General features: G+C 36.2%; 1 non-coding gene across 1 annotated transcript; it reads right to left on the bottom strand.

Moving 5' to 3' along the window:
* Positions 1-4,585: 4,585 nt before the first annotated feature.
* Positions 4,586-4,689, bottom strand: LOC122903834. Its single transcript, XR_006384051.1, has one exon. It is a non-coding gene; the product is annotated as a U6 spliceosomal RNA (small nuclear RNA).
* Between the last annotated feature and the right edge of the window lie 7,694 nt (positions 4,690-12,383).

Here is a 12,383-nt window from a genome sequence, read left to right as displayed (position 1 = left end):
ACAATGAGCCCAAATGAAAATACAAAGCTTATTACTTATGTAGCAGTTTTACAGACTCACACAGAAACCTGTGGTTGTATTCCAAAATGAGGGCAAGGGAGTACTGCATACAGTTGAAACTAGGAATTGGGATGAGAAATGGTTTTGTGAAAATCTCCCATAAGATATAGATAAGAAACTGTGAACAACAGTGGTTTATTAGGATGTCTGCCCTTGGAGACATCCTGAAGGCCATTCCACCAAAACTGAGGCCGGGCATTGCTTATGTGGTCTATGTGGTGACATACGAAGTGTCCTGGATGCCATAGTAGAACTATGGCCCTACAATGCCAATTAGATTAAGAAGAGGATCAAAAGCTGAAGGATATTCCTGGCCTGTTCCACTCTCTCTAAGAGTTTCCCAAGTTAAATGTCCACAGTTATAAACACAATATTCTGGTGACAGTGCTAAGAGATGGTGTTTCCAGAGTGCTAAGTGATTGGTGAGGGTTTTTACAGACTTTGTTAATTCATGTGTGTCATGGTCTCTCCTTCTCAGGGGCTGATATGGATGAAATCAGGCAAGAACCAAGGTGTGGTAGACTGGAAAAATTATGGAGTGGATAGGCTACATAAGCTGTTGTTCAGAGTCTTAGGGAAAAACACATTGTTAGGTTTTCTCCAGATGTTGTGTGATTCTTTACACTGTTTTTTTTTTTTTAATTGGAAAAAGTTTATAATTGAAGATTAGGATTGTATCAGGACTCCTTTTATAATAGGTGTTAAGTTAGGACATTTGATGCAACAAAATTTACCAGAGAATCTTAGCTATGAATAATGCAATTTTACTCAGCATTGTCTCTCTGCATCTTTTTCTCTAGGACCTGAGATTACAGGAGTACATTGGGATTTGGAGAAAATTTTCACTGGGAGCATGAATACAGCAGAAGGAGATACCTCAAAAATGGAAAAAAGTCTCCATAGGACTGAGTGTCTTTCCTTCTCAAAACACACATTCCATAAATATTAAGCACTTCAGTTTTCTGATGTGCAAATTTTCATGTGCTTTTGTGCACACTACTCTTTCTGCTCAGAATGAACCTCTCTTCAAACTCTATAAATCTGATGAATGCTTACTTGTCATTTAGAATTATCTTAACTTCATAAATACCTTCTTCTTCCCTACTTTCTCATCAGAGAACACTCACTCTCCTGTGCCTTGTATATACTTCTGTTATTATGTTTACCACAGTAAACCATTTTATTTCTTTCTACATAGTTATTTGTGCTTATTAACCATAACATCTTTGAGCTCCAGTTCATGGTTCCTGATTTTGCATCCTTGGTGTACGATTCTTTAAGTTTTTGTTCCATTGAATTGAATTGAATTGAATTGAATTGAATTGAATTTGTTGGTTGTATATTTCTCTATGAAACCATCCACACTCTTCCCTCATTTCCTTCTTTTTTTTTTTAATAATTTTTTTTATTTTTTATAAATATTCCTCATTTCCTTCTGACCTATGGCAGGTATTTGAGAGATGGACAAGTTTAAGGGCACAGTCTTTTTGAAATGGAGCAGAACAAAGTTAAATGAGCCACAAAGAGATCAATTCTTACCATTAGACCACAGAAGCCTAATACAAACCAATGAGCACACCATCTTGAGGGCTGTAATGAAGCTAGAAATACATATTCTCTTTCTTTGCTGTGGTTTGGCCTGTAAGAGATCTGTATGTCCAGACTTCCAGAAAACAGAAACTATTAAAATAAAGTAAATTCTTACTGGTAAAGTTATTCACACATTTAGTGGAGAAGGTAAAACTAATATGAATGAAATGTATTTTAAAGTCATAAAACAATTCAAAAATTTAAGGAACTAGAGTAAGATTGAAAATAATTAAAAATGTGACCTACGTCAAAGGAATTTCATAATACCTATATTTTCTCAATTTCATAGTAGAATCATTTAGTTTAAACTGTTTTAAAGTTTATACTATCCTTTAATTTGAATTAGTAATAAATTGTCTCCAAAAGTCAGATGAATAGTTTATGGACTTCCTTTGTTCTATGAGGTGCTTTCAAGGAAATATAATTATTTATTTATCAAGAAAGTAAACATTTATCTCATAATAGGGGCTTAGTGGAATTAAGATTTTGTGTTATATATCTACTTAATAATACCTATTTAATATATTTTACTTTGCCACTGTAGAAATAAATACAAAGATGGAATTTTTCATTTGGGCTGGATAGTTTTTTCTCTGGTGGATCAAGTTTGGGCTCAAGATAAATGGCCTAACAGATATTGTAACCTTCTACAGATGTTTTCTGAACTTGTCAGATAATAATGATCACCAGGGATACTTGTTAGTGCATGCAGGTTACCAGTTAAATTTGGTGCATTTATGTTGGACTTTGTGAACCTGCTTCTTTTAATGTGGAACCAGGTGATTCTCAGTTTTCAATACACGTGGACAACTGCATCTCTATACTATCACAATGAATGAAAAAATTAGGAACTTTTGCAGGTGTTTTTGGTCATTAATCACCATCTTTCCCTTTGAAATATTTATTTTCCTCTCCAGATTCATCTTTCACCACTAATCTGTTTTCTAAGGATAAGTCCTATTGTACAGCTTGCATGCTCCTTTTTTCTTTTGTCCATGATGTCTTCTGTGCTTTAAATCCTGGGGCCTATGCATTCCTTCACTTGGCTGACCACATTTGCCATCTGAGACTTAAATCTAGGTCCTTGAGGCATATTTCCTTGACATCCTGTGCCTTACATCTACCGTGATGTGCAACATTCATCATAACACCTTTTTATTTTAAATTTTCCTGACTAGACCATGAGATTCTTATGGTCAGGCAAATTACTCTTCATCTTCCCAGATGACCATAAATCTGATATTACCAACAACAACAACAAAAAAAAGTTAACAAAGGAATGAAGAGTACAAATTCTTTAGGTTCTATTTTAGGCAAGTTTTATATTAATTAAGAGATCATTAACACAAAGACATTTAATTAACTAGTTTAAAAAGTATGGGGTGCCTGGGTGGCTCAGTAGGTTAAAGCCTCTGCCTTCGGCTCAGGTCATGATCCCAAGGTCCTAGGATCGAGCCCCACATCAGGCTCTCTCCTGGGCGGGGAGCCTGCTTCCCCCTCTCTCTGTCTCTGCCTGCCTCTCTGCCTGTTTGTGATCTCTGTCTGTCAAATAAATAAATAAAATCTTTACAAAAAAAAGGGTAATACACATGCATGTAAATAGTGTAAGGTAATGCAAATTAAAAGTAAATTTTACCATCTCCAACTCATGATAGATAACCATTATTAATAGTTTCTTGTTTATATTTCTAGAAATGTTAATATATATAAAACATGCATATGTAGATATAGATGTCATAAATATTCATATATGCACAGTATATGCACAGTTATACAAATATCCCTACATATATGTTTGTTTTGTGTATACTTTTATACAAAGAAAATACTGTATTTATATCTAAAAATACCATATTTATATCTAAATACTATATTTATATCTAAAAATACTATATTTATATCTTGGAGAAAATTTCACATCAGCTTATATAAATCCACTTCATTTCTTTTATTGGCTCTCCTATTTTATGCATGCATCATGATATAGGTACTTAGACCCTTCCTACCGGATATTCAGGTTATTTTCATTTATTCTCATTACAAACAATACTGCAATGAATGTCCTTGCATATAAATCTTTGAGCAATTTTTCTTCACAATGGATTTCGGATAGCTATTTCCAAGTTAACCTCGAGAAGGACTATCACAATTTGTACTCCCCTAAAGACGACAAGAATGTCTGTGTCTCTATACTCTCATTAACTTTGTATTACTCAGTTTATATATTCGGATGATCTCAGGAGTTTTAATTAGCATTTATTTACATATGAGTGAACAGGTGTGTTTGTGTGTGTATATTAAAGATTAGTATCTGAAGTATATTGGTTCTATATTTTCTTTTATCTTAGATTCTATTATATCTCAATTTTTCTCTGCTCTACAGCTCTCCCAAAGTTTATTTTTTTATGCTTTTGGTCACTACTTTTCTGTTCATTTCTGAAGCCCTAACTTTAATACCTTATTTTATTTTTTAAATATACAAAACTGTTCTTCAACATTTGCCTATTTGAAATAGTTGACAATTTAGGTTTATGATTCATATAATGTCAGTTTGCCAATTTTGCCATTATACCCACTCTAGAGCTCTGGGTTTTCACTACCTGCTCACCTAGAGTTAATAATGCTTATTACCTAGGTAACAAGTACAGAAAAAACTTTTAAAGCTAAGAAAAGTTCTAAATGTGAGGTACATAAAGACTATTTAGAGTGGAAGGTACAGGCTTCTAGTTATGGAATGAATAATTCATGGGGATGAAAGGCACAGCACTGGGAAAATAGTCAGTGGTCTTGTAGTAGCGCTGTATGGTGACAGACGGTAGCTACACTCGTAGTGACCATAGCATAATGTATGGACTTACCAAGTCACTGTGTTGTACACCTGAAACTAATGGAGCATTGTGTGTCAGCGAGAGTTCAATAAAAATAATATTTATTTAAAAGCGTGGCATGCTTCTTGATTTTGTGAATCATCCCTGCACAGGGACCATGCAGATCTCTGTCTCGTTTTAATTTTATCATATGGGCTCCTAAAGCAAGCACTAGACTTAATTTTTCTGATCATAGAGTCGTCTATTCTGGTATAATTTGTGTATGTACGCGAGCGCTTGAATGTGTGTTCCAGTATTTAATTTAACTTGTCCTCCTACTTAAAGGCTTTTTCTGTTGGAGCTGCACTTGAGGAAAAGCCCTGAAATGATCTGCATTCTAAGTTTTGTGTATGTCCTAAGCTTTAGCATATTTCATCCATCTTTATCCAATTCCAAAATAATAAGGGTAAACAGGAGGTAACTTTTAGTTATTCTCGGATTTTGGTAGTTTTTGAACACTGAGTGTCACACATATCTTAAAGTATTAGATCTGTTGCCATTTAATATCTCTTATCTCCATTATAAAGTTTAACATCTTGCTTTTTACCACCCTAGTTTTAAAAATGTATTTTAGAATTTTGTGTCTTAGAATACTGATGCTCACACATAAAGAAATGTTTATGTCTGTTAACCTTTTGCAGGGGTATCTCTTTCTCTCTCTTTCCATCTCTTTCTCTCTGTCTTCTTTTCCCTTCTTTCTCTCTCTCTCTCTCAGGAAGTCAGGGATAGAAAGCAAGAAGAGACAGGTAATTGACCTCTTGACCAAGTTGTTCTGTTTGGTGAGGTTGTACCACATTGCCCTTACGAGATTTACAGTAAAAGCCGAGCAGAGGTCTGGAGTAGAGGGACTAACCGTGTTAGGATCAAAGGCCTAATTGTTTGTTTTCTTGAAGTTAGGGTTATTGGCAGCTGCCATTACACCATCCGTGCTGCTGTCACCCAGCACAGCCAACCAGCATGCACTAATTGCAGTGGCCTTTTCATCAAGTAAGATCATCCCACTAAACACAAAGAGCTGTCTTTCCATTAGCACAGACAGTAGCCAGCTAGATCAGCTGGGCTCCTTGAGTATGATTGGACTGTCATATTGTTATGATTTGTTCAAGTTTAGAGCATTTAGCAGATACCCTTTGCACCTCTCTTTGTACCTGAATACTATAACCTGACTGCCCCTATCATTTAAGAGGGTACTATAGCTTTTCAAAGTTCAGCAACGCACAATTGCAGGCAGGCAACTGGTTTCTGACAAGAGATCAATACTGTCCTTCCAAACGCTGGAGTCAAGCTGCTGGGTCTGTCAGAGGGATGTGTGCTGTAATTGGATCATGGATGCTGCAAGTCATCTGAGCTTCCCTTCAGCACTGTCACAGCTGTCAGATGTCATCCCTTTGTACAGCTGTCACTGCGGGAGGGTTGGGGCTCTCTTTCCGTTCTAACCCAATGCAAATGTCCACTTAGCAGATGAATATTGAAGATATTAGACACTTCTTTATGCCTTTATGCAAAATAAAGATCTGTGTCATCTGTGAATTTCATGGAAATAAGTTGCAATTTATTCACTGTGAGAAAAGTGAAGTGAAGCCTGTAAAAATGAGAAATTATTTGGTTCAGGCTATTAAAAAAAGGAATATTTTACAGAATAAACAACAATATGCAGATCTTTTCCTTGAGATGGAAAAACTAATAGTGCGAAGTACTTAAATGGTCACCTTATATTTGGAAGATATTTAAAATTATGTATGTACCTTTTACTTCATCCATATTCTCAGAAAAGAGATAAATCTTGGATAGATTTAGGTTCATTTAGATCACTAAAATTTCTTGGAAAATATAAGCCCAATATCTCTTAATGCATCAATATGATAAGATTAAAGGAATGTAGTTATATTTAGAATCAGGTCAAGGAGTCTTAAGAAGGTTGTTAAGACAGACAAGACAATCTCAATAAAAGGAGTCTGAGGTTTTGGCCCCAAATAATTTTTTTTCTAAATTATTACAAATGAAATAGAGGGGCATGTCCATAGTGGGCAAAATAATTATATAACTAATGAGTGGCTTCTATCAATTTCAGTGACTTTTGCTTCTGTTTAAATTAAAAAGAATGTCCAAATAGAAATCCATTTTATTTCACTGTACTATACTTATAACACTATGTTTTTAGGAAGTGATGAGTGTTTAGCTTTGGAATTGTGTAACTTGAGTCAGGTACATCTTCAACATATAGTAAAAATAAAGAGATGTCACTGATGTGGCTTTGGCAATTATGGGTCCATGAATTTCCCTAGACTACTCCAGAACAGAGTATAATTTTCATTTTTTTTCACCATTTTTTTTCTGCCTCTCTAAGCTGATGTCAGAATCATTTTTGGATGGCCGACAGAGTAATTTTTGATCTGGGTGGCTGACTTCCTTTTTCTTGAGGTCCAGACCACACACCACCTTCTCTGTCAAACAGGCAGCTTGCACTCGCCCTACTGACAGAGTAGCATGAACCCTATTTTCCAATATCTAACCTTAACGTCCTGTCATCTACCAGGGGAATTACACTGGGTCAGCCTCTCAAAATATCTGAATTTTTTGCCTCCATCTAGCACGATGGAGTGACCTCCCCTCATGTGACGTGGCTCAAGGTTTTTAGAGCCTAAAATTAGTGACTGCCAGAATCGAAGCATATACATTTGGTCTACGTTGGGGGGTATGGCAGTGGGAAGAAAGGGAGCCCACAACAAGCAAACACACCCACTGTTTTCATTTAAAAGATGAGGTGTTTGAAATGATAACATTCCCTAAGGAGGAAAAGAAGTCACATTTTTCCTGCCTCAGTTAGCATTTTTCTTTCAATGGGATTTTACTTTTAAAAGAAACAAGCTAGAATCCTATGAAAATTAAAATGTTTTACTGCAATGAAATGAATTATTTAGCAATCAACTCCTGGTTGACTATCGCTGGTACAGTAAAATGATCTCTAACAGTTACTTGGGCAGAAAATATAAGAATGAATGAAGTAAAAATTTTAAACTTAGTTTCTTAAGGTTATTCTTCTGTGATGATAACTGTGAACTTTACATGCAACTCTGGTGACTCAAGTAGGCACTCTTTTTTTTTTTTTTTTTAAACATGGTTTATGGCTAATTACATCAGAGATCCAAAACACTCTTTTTTACATTTGCATTAATAAGGGTGTCACATGACCACATTGAAGTAGAAGTATACATCAAAGGTAGATTAAAGGTTGGTTAAGCATCAAACCATGTTCCATATGTAAATTTATAGCAATGATGTGCTGTAGAAAGATAGCTTACCCTCTATTTCTCTGCTACTAAATAAAATTAAAAATTCACAACTCTGGTTTATGGGATTTTAAATGAATTTGATCTCTCTTTTGGGCAGGGCAAATAAGTGTTTTGTGATGTATTATTTTATAAAAAAAAAAAAAAAAGACCATCGTTCTGGCTCATTTAATTTTGCGAGTGAATGATCTAAGATTAACTACAGACTAGTCAGTGCAGTTTAAAAGCTGAAAGCAATTTTCAGCCATAGATGGTAATGCCACATTCAGTCCACAACCGAATGACTCTAAATGACTAAGCTTCGAGGTCTTTGTATATGACCACAGGGCCTGATAAAGCCATAGGAACACAGTAAAAGCACAAAAATAGTTCCAATTTATTTGGTGCCATCACCTTAATGAGATTAATACAGACGTGTTCATGTGCCTAATTGGTGATTTTGTTTTAACTAGTAATGAAGGATTAAAACTTCAGGCAACAGGCTGCTTACTGGAGAAGGGGATTTGAGGGGAAAAAGTTTTAATTATAAAAGGAAGTCGGTAAAGGATACCACAGCAGAGTTAATAATAATCCTTAAAAAAAAAAATAAACTGATTAAAATCTGTACCCTGGATCGCTCCTGCCATTTGAGGAGAAAGCAGGATTTTATGAGCAGTACCACATACTGCTTTTATTTACGGATAGACCATTTGGCGCACGAAAACCTATAGAACTGTTACTTCCGGTGAAAAAGCCCAAGAATTGAAAAAGCATTGGCCCCTAGGCCACTGTGGAATTTCGGTTCTAATTTATTAGTATTGCGTTCTAATTTATTCTTTTAACAGTGACTACAACGGGATGACCTGTAGCTAGCTGTCCTAGGTCCCACAGCATCCCAGTAAACCAGAGCCCCTTTGGAGGAACGTCACCTATGACTTGCCTCGGGATTGCCCTCCTCAAAGTCGACTTGTAACCGTTTAAATGCTAACAGTCTTGAGCACGCTGCCAAAACACAAACACTCAGCCTATGTCATTAAAATTTAATTATAAGGGGGCAGCTGAGCCCCGTTGGAGTTTTGAATCTGAAAAATCTTGTTTAAAAAAAAATAAAAAATGAAAGTACCAACCAAATCTATTAGCATCTGTCTCTACCAGCCCAGTGAACTCTATTTAAGTAGAATTGCAGGTTTTATCAGAGTTCAACAGCACGCTCACAATCCTCACATTAAAACCTATTTTGATTATGGCTCCTCTGTCATAACCATGAGGTGGACCATTGTTTTATCTCGCTGGTGGCGGTGAGTGATCTAACTTGGGCCATGTGTATCTGCCCGCATGCTCTTTCTTTTTTTTTTTTTTTTTCCCCCATTTCAGCACAAAGAGTAAAATAAAGGAACCCTATCCCCACACTGCCAACGGAATAAAACAATATTATCTTAGCGATTATTCGCACCCCCCTTCCCCAAAACTTGGCCCCAACGCTGACGGTCATTTTGATGAGGGAAAAAACCCTGAAATGCACGAATTTTGTCTTCGATGTTCTATTATGAACCACTTTAAAAGGACTCTGGGTAGTGATATGGTGCAGTGTAAGATGCTACCTTCCCAGAGAATGAAGACAGAAATATATTTTACATTTCTTGTCAGATTGAACTTTAAGACATCCTGACTGCTTTCTCTATAATTTAAACATCACAGCCAAAATGGCAACATGCTTTGTTCAGTTCCAGTTGTGTGGAGTTTTAGTGCTTCATTGATTCAGAGGAAGTCTGAGGCTGGCACCCCGAACCGGGCGTCAGAATCGCTCTCTCACTGCAGCATGTCAAGCCATTATATCTGGGACCAGAATGTCACCGTGGTCTCAATGGTTCGTCAGCTGAAGGATATGGTTAACAAATGTAAAACCAAACTTCAGAGGAGTTGGTTTTCTGTGCTAAGTGATCTGTATTCCCTCTGAATTTACTTTCCCCTAACCCCGTGAAATTAACAGTACTTTCTGACATTCGACCCCCTGACCTCACACATAATAAGAATTTAAAAAGCACCATGCATGAGTGTGTCTCTGTAATGCAAAACTGGAAAAAATGACCATGTCACAGTTTTATTATACAAAACCTTCTCAATCTCCATTGCATGCTTCATATATGAGCGCTCGGTTTAAAGTTATTATAAAGAAAAACACAATTTTAAGAGTAATAATTCACCGCTCGTGACTTTTATAGACAATAAATTGTAGCAAATACGTATTGCTACCAAAAAGCTTTGTACTCCATTAATGCAGATATTTACCAAGATAAGTGTTAAAAAGAGTCCGCTGGAAGACTCTGGTGATTCAAAGGCAGGGGCGACCGGGGAGCCGGTTGCCAGGGGCGCAAGTGCAGGCACAATGTGTAGGTCTCGAGGTTTAAGAGGCAGAAGCCGGAAAGTGTTATGTGGAAATGATTTTGTGTTATCAGGCTCAGGGGATGACAGCATACAAGAGTAAGAACAAGGTGCTATGTGGCTTTTTCTTCACTGTGAAGTAAAGATTGGCAGCTGGAAGTAAGGCTTACAGACAGACCTGCACACAGGACCTCTTCACCTAGGACTCGTAATCACTACTCAAAGGAAAACGCATTTACCAGGGAAAAGCGGCTGTAGCCATCAGAAGTGTGCTTAAAACACCACTTAAATATCACTTTATACGCTATTACTTGCAAACTGTGGCTTCGTATTAAATTATACTTGCATAGGCTTTTGCTTAGGTGCTGATAATGCTTTTGAGGTTGCATTGGTGAAGAAGAATTTAGGCTGCTTTACAAGAGACGTGACCAGAATATTCCACGCAGCTGACAGTGACAGGGTGAAAAATTGCAGAACTGTACTTTCTTTCCCCATATAGATTGTAATTTTAATTGTCATTGTGGCCCTTCTGTTTTAATTATGGGACTTCTTTGATATATACCAGGACATCGTATTGAATGAAAATATGGTGCTATAATAGTCTCTTTATAATTAATGACCACATGTAGATCTTGGTGCATAAAAGGGAAGGAATAAATGAACAATTTATTTAACTAGGTTTTGGATTTCTTTCTGTCTTCCAGTGAATATAAAATGATCGTAGGGCTTCTGAGAATGTTTGATGTAAGAACTGCACAGAATATCTAATAAAATTACTTTAGGCTAGATTACAAAACACATTATGTTTTAAAATGTTCTGCCCACAGATGGTAAAATTGTTCTATTTACCAAATTATTCTTTTAACATTTTATCTCAAACAAAGGATCTTCTGCAAGTATATTTTAAATGTGGCTTCTTAAACAGATTTTACTTGTGATATAATTAATTTTTACAGGTAAAATGAGGATTTAGGAAAGAGACTTTCGGAGCTTGATTTATCAAATTGAAAAAAAAAAAAAAAAACCCTCCCTGAACTTTTGCTTTCAAAATACAATAGATCTGTGCTGCATTTTTTTTTTTTTTTTTTTCTGGAAGGAAGAATACATTTTTCTCAGTTCCCACCACTAAACAGAAACTGTTTTTCTACAAATCAAAAATAAGTAGTCTATTCCTAGGCGATTTAAAACCCTTAAAATCTGTGAAGAGGACATGGGAAATTCAAAAAAGGCTTAACATTGTGCTCAAACTCTCACATAACATAGCAAGCTTACCATATAGGATACTGCGACATAAATATGCTGGGCTCATATACATTTCAAGAGAGCCAGACCTCTGTGGATTTCTGGAAAGCAGACCTATTTGTCCAGAGTCTGTCACTGTAGAACAGGAAAATACCCCCTGACAAGCTTCTGCTAATTTTCTTGTGGCATGGAGTTCTGTGCATACATTCTCTACAGTATGACTGCAGTTCAATTGCAGAGCAGGATGAAATTGGATCGGCAGGGACAGGGACTACCCTGGGGTCAGCTGTGACCATGCCACTTCCATGTGATGTCTAGTTGGGGTGATGGTGTGTAAATAAACGTAGAGAATTGCAAATCTTGTCATGGCCACGCAGAACAGCTCAAGCATTTAAAGATGGTTGCCCGCAAACCTAACTGGAAGGTGGTTGCTCGGTGTGGTGGCTGAGGAAATACTCAATCCTCCGCCCGAGTCGTCGTCGTCTTGACATATCAGAAAGTACTGACCCAGCATTATGTTGCTGAAGGGATTAATCACTAAATTGTTTTTCACTGTGGTGGAAAGTAAAGAAACAAACTAAGCATGTTTGATTTGGTGCTTTTAAAGCTATTATATGGATAAAAAGACACTTTTTATTTATATTATCCTACTTTGATTTATTTGTTTTTTTAAACGAGGTGAAGCATCTTAATGTCCTACTGCTTACTGAATTTAGCGCATTAAAGTTCCATGAGTTCTTGTCATTATTGTGAACTTTCCTAATGTTAGAAAATAAAATATTATAGAATTCACATTTTCTGCTTATGAATCTAATTTTATTTAAATACTACTTACAGAACTCATTAAAATATACTTAGGTTTTCCTACCTTCAACCAATAAGATGTATTTTTTACCAGTTTTGCATTTATACATATCTGTTTTTCTGTTACTTTTCCCACATGACAATTACCTTTCATTACAAATTTATAAAA

This window comes from Neovison vison, chromosome 3 (assembly GCF_020171115.1).
Source record: "Neovison vison isolate M4711 chromosome 3, ASM_NN_V1, whole genome shotgun sequence".
NCBI lineage: Eukaryota > Metazoa > Chordata > Mammalia > Carnivora > Mustelidae > Neogale > Neogale vison.
This window is presented reverse-complemented; position numbering and strand designations above follow the sequence as displayed.